The 7,139-nt window shown below is 40.0% G+C and overlaps 1 pseudogene; it reads left to right on the forward strand.

The window, feature by feature from the left end:
- Window positions 1-6,939, forward strand: part of LOC101581565 — a 32,923-nt pseudogene extending 25,984 nt beyond the window's left edge.
- The last annotated feature ends 200 nt before the right edge of the window (window positions 6,940-7,139 follow it).

Genomic DNA, 7,139 nt, shown 5'->3' on the forward strand with positions numbered 1-7,139 from the left:
GGCAGGCCCCGCCGGCGCAGGGTAGTCGGAAGCTCTCGCACACACTCACTGGGCCTGGGCTAGGACTGGATCTTCAATAAACTTTTAAATGGGTTCATCTAATATATCTTACATAGTCCTGCATAACTACCATTTTGAGAGCTCTTCATTCTTTATCCAGGACCACACAGCAACTTCTTTTGCCTTCTGGATTATGCTTTTTGTTATTTTCTATATGCTACATCTAGAGTTATTAGAATATTTCAATTTTGTATAACTGGAAAATATTTTACTTTTAGTTTTCAAAGTTATGTTTGCTAAGCATAAAATTCAATGAGGACAGATCTTTTTTGTTTTTTTCTTTCAGTTCTTTGAATTAATTAGTCCAGTTTCTTACACACTTGCTCTTTTTTTTCTAATGTGGAATAAGATGCTATTTAATTTTGTTCTTCCATAGCTAATATTTTTTTGTGTATGCCTTAATGATTTTTTTCTTTATAATCAGTTTTGGACAATTTCATTTTTGTGTGTCTTGGTATGATTTTATTTAAATTTCTTTTCTTTTCTTTTTTTTTTTTTTTCAGAACCAGGGATTAAACTCAGGCCCTTGCGCTTGCCAGGGAAGCGCTTATTCCACTGAGCCATCTCCCTGGCCTTTATTTAAATTTCTTGTGAAAAATGTTCTTTTTTCTTGGAACTAAAGTGATATAATTTCAACTAAATTCAGAAATTTTAAACCTTTAAAAATTTATTGCTTACCCCTTTCTACTTTGAGAATTATAATTGTATGAATATAAGTTTCTTGAATTTGGCATAGAGTGAAGTGTTATATGAGTGATCTGTAAATACATTCTTCATTTTTGTTTTGGACAATTTCATTTGTTATATTCATTTAAGTTTGTGAATAATTTATTTACAATGTGCAGTCTGTTATTAATCTCATATTATGTATTCATTTCAGAAATATTTCTCTAAAATTCACTGTGTACATCTTATATCTTTCACATTTCAATATTTGTCTATAACTTTTAATATGCTGTATAGTTATTTTCAATAAAATTAATGAGAAAAAAAGCAAAGATAAAATAAAGGACCCTTAAGAAATGACTTTTCCTGAGATGTCTCCAAATGTATCATGTTTGACGTTTTGAGTTTGTTGCAAGGTCCTACTTCTTCAGTTTACTGGGGATGAGAAATTGCTATTTTGTCTAGATCCTGGGTCTTTGATCCTGGCTTCTAATATTATTTATGACCCCCGGACAATTTCAGTTTTATAATAGTTATGTTACCTTGGCTAAAGTAGTATAATAAACAATAATAATAGCATCAAACACAGCGTAGAAAATGACAAACTGTGATAATTCTTAATTTTCCATCGTTAACTCTATGAACTTGGGACCTTGCACTTGCCATGCTGGCAGTTATGCCACTTAGCTATATCCCTGTCCCCTCCTAGATAATTATGAAAGTCTTAACAAACAGAAGTGGTGTGATGTCTGTAAGAAACTCGTGTATCTGTATCACCAAGAAGTGAAACACCTATAGCTAGCTACAACTTGGCACAAATTGATTAAGACAAGGCAGGAAGAAGGTGCAGACAGCCAAGGACTTCACCAGCTATGGGGGAAGTTGACTCAGGTGCTGGTGGAGTATACAGAATATCAGAATAATGAAACACAACAATTGTTTTTGACTACATTTGAGAGTGCCCTGGGCTTATCAGATCAGATCCCTAGTGAGGATCACCAACTACTACATAGGCATTTTATTCAATGTTTATCTAGATTTCCTCACGAGGCTGCTAGGTAGGAGGCCTGTGAAGGAATGATAAACATCTGTCCCATCATACAGTATCCATTAAACATGCTTAGTTTGCATTTACTTTTTTTTTTTTTTTTTTTTTTTTTTTTTTAACCGGTGATTGAACTCGAGTCCTTGCGCTTGCCAGGCAAATGCTTATTCCACTGAACTATCTCCCTGGCTCCTTTTGTTTGCATTTAATTGAGTCAGGATATGTTACTGATGAGAGACGGTGGTATTTTTGTAAACTAGTAGAGATGAGTTTAAAATGTGGTCCAGGGCTCATGGGCACATGCATTAAAGCATAAGACAAAAAGTCTGAGGATGCTGACAGGAGTCTAACAGAGGCTTAAAGGAAAGCCCTTTCTGTACAAATGGATGGTATCATCTGGCAGAACCCCAAGTCAAGATGCATAAACCTAAGGAAGCTGTTCTTTCATGCAGTTAAGTTCTGAAGAACATAGACAGTGGTTGTCTGGTGGCAGTCTTCAGGCAAGCACTTACTCCACTGAGCTCTCTCTCCAGCTGGCAGTCTTCACTAGAAGATCTTTGTCTATGTTTGAAGCCAGAGGCTTGGATTAAACTCTCAGATTCTTTTTTTTTTTTTAAACTCTCAGATTCTGAATCTCCAGAGTAAGCAACTCATACTCTTAATTAGCTTTCAGATGCAAATTATGTCCCCGGACTTTTGGTTCTCAAAACTTGGCCTATCTGAACAAAGAGCCATTAGATGAAGCTACAGAGATTATAGAAGAGTTTCTCTATTCTTACTCCAACATAGCTCAAGCTTCTGGCCTGGAGACTTTGATTAATTTTACCAAAAAGGACTATCTTCAAGCAGTAAAATGTTTCCAGAGAAAGATATTCAAGTTGCTAAATATCATTACCAGCTTGGGTTAACATACTGGCTCATGGGTGAGGAAACAGGGAAAGATAAAACAAAGCCTCTGAAGGCTACAAGATGGGATACATGCATGCAAAGTTCCTTTCTATTTAAGTCATTATTACATAGATGTGGTGAAAGACAAACACAGAGCCCATGGATGGATGCTACAGAAAAGCTTTTGAATTAGATGACACTGAGACTGAATCTGGAGCTTCAGCAGTTGACATAAGTGCGGAGCTTGAAGATAGGGAAACTGCCTTACTATCTTAACTGTAACAACTCAGAAGGCGAGTGCTGGAATGGCAAAATGGCTTGGCTTACCCAAGAACTATACTACTTATTTATTATTATTATTATTATTATTTTGTGTGTGTGTGTGTGTGTGTGTGTGTGTGTGTGTGTGGAACTGGGGATTGAACTCAGGCCCTTGAGCTTGCCAGGGAAGTGCTTATTTCACTGAGCCATCTTCCCAGCCCAGAGAACTATACTACTGAAGCCTGGTCAGCATTCTTAAGCAGTGGCTGATTTACAGGAAGCATTAAGTGCAGAACCAATGGATCTCAATTGTTGGGAGTCATTAGGAGAGGCGTATATAAACAGAGGAGACTGTACGGTAGTGTTGAAGTCCTTCATGAAAGTTGATGAGCTGAACCTAGAATCTACATAGTGTGTTTACACCAAATCCTAAGCAAGTATAAGGAGGCCTATAGTTCTATAACAGCTGACCATTAAATAGAAAGATTATGTGCCTTCTTTGAAAGGTTTGGGCAAATGTTATCTTATGATAGCAAAAGCAGTTTTAGTTAATTATCTTGATGGGAAAGCTGTAGACTACATGGAAGAAGCACTGGAATATTTTAAATGGGCCCAACAGCATCAAGCTGGTATGCCTTTGGAAACTAGTTGGAAATGCTTGTACCACTCTCTATGCTTTTTGTGCATTTGCAGTGAATGTTGGTGTTCTAGGTGTCCTTCTAGGTCAGAAAGAAGGGAAACAAGTGTTACAGAAAATTGAGCTGATCTATCTTGGAAGAAGGTGCTACGGCCATGCATTAAAACTGATAATTGCCATTTTGTGGTATGATATTATAATTAATTCTTGCCAAGCACAGCATTTAGCAGAAACAGGCAGCAATATGAGTGATCTCAAAGAGATGCTGGATCTGAAATAGGCAGTGAGACTTGATTGTAATAACCATTTATACTGGAGTGTCTTTGGTGTGTGTCTCAGTTAACTCTTCTCTCATTGCTGAGACAAATACCCAACACTCAAAATGAAGGAAGGAAAGGTTTATTTAGCTCACAGCTAATGGAGGTTTTAGTGGGAGGCAGCAAAACTGCAAGAGCAAAAGGGAGGAGTAACAGTAACAATGGCTGCAGAGAGCAAGTCTGTTTCCCTTAAGTTGCATTCAGGCTACCCACCCATGCTGGGTGTAGTACTCACACCCATAATCCCAGCAGCACTCACACCCGTGATCCCAGTGGATCATGAATTAATCGTAACTCTAGAAGTCCACCCCATGACTGCATGAGGCTTTTTTTTTTCCAAAGTTTTATTGATAATTTTTTTTTTTTTGTTTGCATGAGGCTTTGAGGGGACAACAAGACACAAACCATAACAGTGTGACTGCATGTTACAGCAGTTTTGGAGATTATGCCCTTGATTGACAGTTTCATCAGATCAGTCCAGTCAGAACAAATTATTGCTGTTGCATGGATCAACTTTGGAGTGTGATACCTTGTAAATAAAAACATTGAGCAAGCTCATGAACCTTTCAAAATGGCTCAGTCCCTTGATCCATCTTATTGAATGTTGTAGATTGGACAAGCTCATACTGCAGAGACAATCAGAAGTTATGATGCACTGGATCTCTTCAGGCACACTGTAGCACTCAGCATGTACACTGAGGGAGCAATAGTTTATGTATATTGGGTCTGCACAATATTGAAAGATAAAAGCAACAGAGAAACAGAGCTATACTAGTACAGCATCCTCCAGATGAATACTACTCAGCAGCACAAATTGTTCTGTGTAAAAATGTGGAAAGAATTCAGAATTATGCTCCAGCTTTTGTTGTGTTGGGTTATTTCAGTGAACACCTGCAACTGAAAAAGGAGGCAGCAGATGCCTACCAGAGGGCAATTTTGTCAGTCTGCAGAAGACCGTAGTGCTTCTATGAGAAATTATGGCAGATTGTTATGTTCCATTGGTGCACTCTTCAGGCTTTATCGTTTTTTTTTTTTAAATATATTTGATACAGAATCTCAGTATGCAGCTCAGACTCCTATTGATCCTCCTGTTTTCAGCCTCCCCAGCCCTGGGATTATAAGCATGCACCACCACACCCGGACTCAGGCCAGCTCAGTGCGCCTGGGGATGGGGCCATCGTGGCATGCAGTAGTGGGGATTGAATCCCGGTCCCTGTGCTTGCCTAAGTAGGCATTTAGTCCACTGAGCTATCTTGCTGGCCTGCTATTCACTGTCAAGTCAGTGTCCCTTGAAGAGTTAGAAGACATCACAGATTTCACATTGGCTTCATTTATGAAGGGGCTGGCTATATGCAGAGAGCAGGAAAGCCTATGAGAGAGTCTTGTCTCTTGTTGATTAGAGTGAAACGAAGTCCATATCTTAATAGCTCACAATGATAGAATATAATCAAGGAAAAAAATGTATGTAGCTAAGCCACTGCTATTCAAATACTCTTATTTCAAAGGAACCAGCCATAGAAAGCCTTCAAACCCTTTATGCTCTAGGGTTGGCAATGGAGGATGCTGTGTTGTCAAAAGCAGCATGCAATGACCTACTGAAGCGTATCAAACACAAAAAACAATGACTATCTGAGGTGCCTTCTGACTTCAGTGACCTGTGAACTGTGAGGTTGCAGGGAAGCTATGTGGAGACAAGCATTGAAAGCAGTTCACAGTAACCTACCTGTCCCAGCTCTTTGGGCTGTGTTGTCCCAAGTTGTTGCTTGGTGAGGTGCAGAGGGATGTGTTGTTGGAGGAATTGTGGCTCATATTCTTGATTCAGATCATGGAAAGAAGGCATTGCTGTGCACTGCAGTGAATCAGTTGGCAATGGGAAGTGGGTCAGCAGATGAAAAAATACTGCACTAAAGACCATTCAGAAGGCAGCTCTACTCTCTCTGGGTGACCCTGCTGTCTAGGCTGGGCTGAGGGTAACCTGTTAAGCAGATGAGAAACTGGCTCTTGTGAACAACACTCAGCCAAAGAGGATGGATTTATACTTGGCACTGTTGTTTACTGTTTCTACTTTAATTAAGAACAAATAATTTCTTGAAAATTAAAAGCAATCTCTTGAGAAGAGATGTCTTTCACAAGTTTTCACTGGTCTGCTAGACACAGGAAGAATAGCTGAAGCAGAATCTCTCTGTACGAAGAACTTAAAAAATAACCCTGATCAACGAGCTGTTGCCTTACTTCTGAGGCAAGTTCAGTGTAAATCACTCCTAGGAGCACAAAAGCCACTCCCAGATGCTATACTTGAAGAATTGCAAAAAACAGCCATGCCCAAGTCCACCTGTGTTCCAACTTGGCAGTGGTGGCGCAAGTGTGTCAGCCTCAAGGAATAAGGGTGCTGCAGAGAAGCGTTACTGAGTCTACAACTGGCGTTCTAGCCGGGCATTGGAGCGGAAGGTTGGAAGTCTGTTGGAACTAGCATTTTTTGCAGTAGAATATGCGTGGTTAATATTTCCAGTGATTGTTAGCCATCCTTGACCCAAGAGTCTACAGCTGAGGTCTTGAAAGTTTTTGTCTGCTGGCTGTTCTTTTCCAAGCTTTATTACAATTCAGCTGTAAAATGGTGGCAAGAGAAACAAGGCGACTTGTGTCAGCCTAGGTATCCCCAATATGCTTTATTAGCTTCATATTGGTACCTCTGTGCCAAATAGAGAGGTATTTGAGAGACCTCTATGCCAAAAATTGCTATGAGCTTATTGACATGTTGATAAAACAATGCTGCAACTCAGAGAGATGCAAGAGTACTAGAACTGAATCAGACATTGTCCTCAATAGCAGTGGATTGTTTTATAAGGAAGCAAAAAATCATTAAAAGAATGAAGCAGCAAAATGAGAGCTGTTGGTTGACCCTGAAGTTAGTGATGCCAAATGAGACTGAAGAAACCTCCATTCGGGTACTTGGGGATCACAACGGTATGACAGTGACATTGCAGGGAGGTCATTTTGACCATGTGGTTGTCATCAGGAATTCAGTGCACCCCCTTGGTCTGGCTCATGATACGCAGGGAAGGTAACTGGTGCCACATCTGGGAACAGCCCTGGGCACCAAGGATTCAGTGGGCTTGGTCCTCATCTCCGGCACCCCAGGCCCCTGCCAGCCCTGTCTACCTCTCCTCCAAGAGCAAGTCAGCTCCTCCTCGTGAAGTCTCCTGCGCTCATTTCCTATTGCTGCAGACTTGCAAATTCAGTGACTTCAAGGAGTGCAGACATGTCT

This window comes from Octodon degus, unplaced genomic scaffold, assembly GCF_000260255.1.
Source record: "Octodon degus isolate 3935 unplaced genomic scaffold, OctDeg1.0 scaffold00102, whole genome shotgun sequence".
In the NCBI taxonomy this organism is placed as follows: domain Eukaryota; kingdom Metazoa; phylum Chordata; class Mammalia; order Rodentia; family Octodontidae; genus Octodon; species Octodon degus.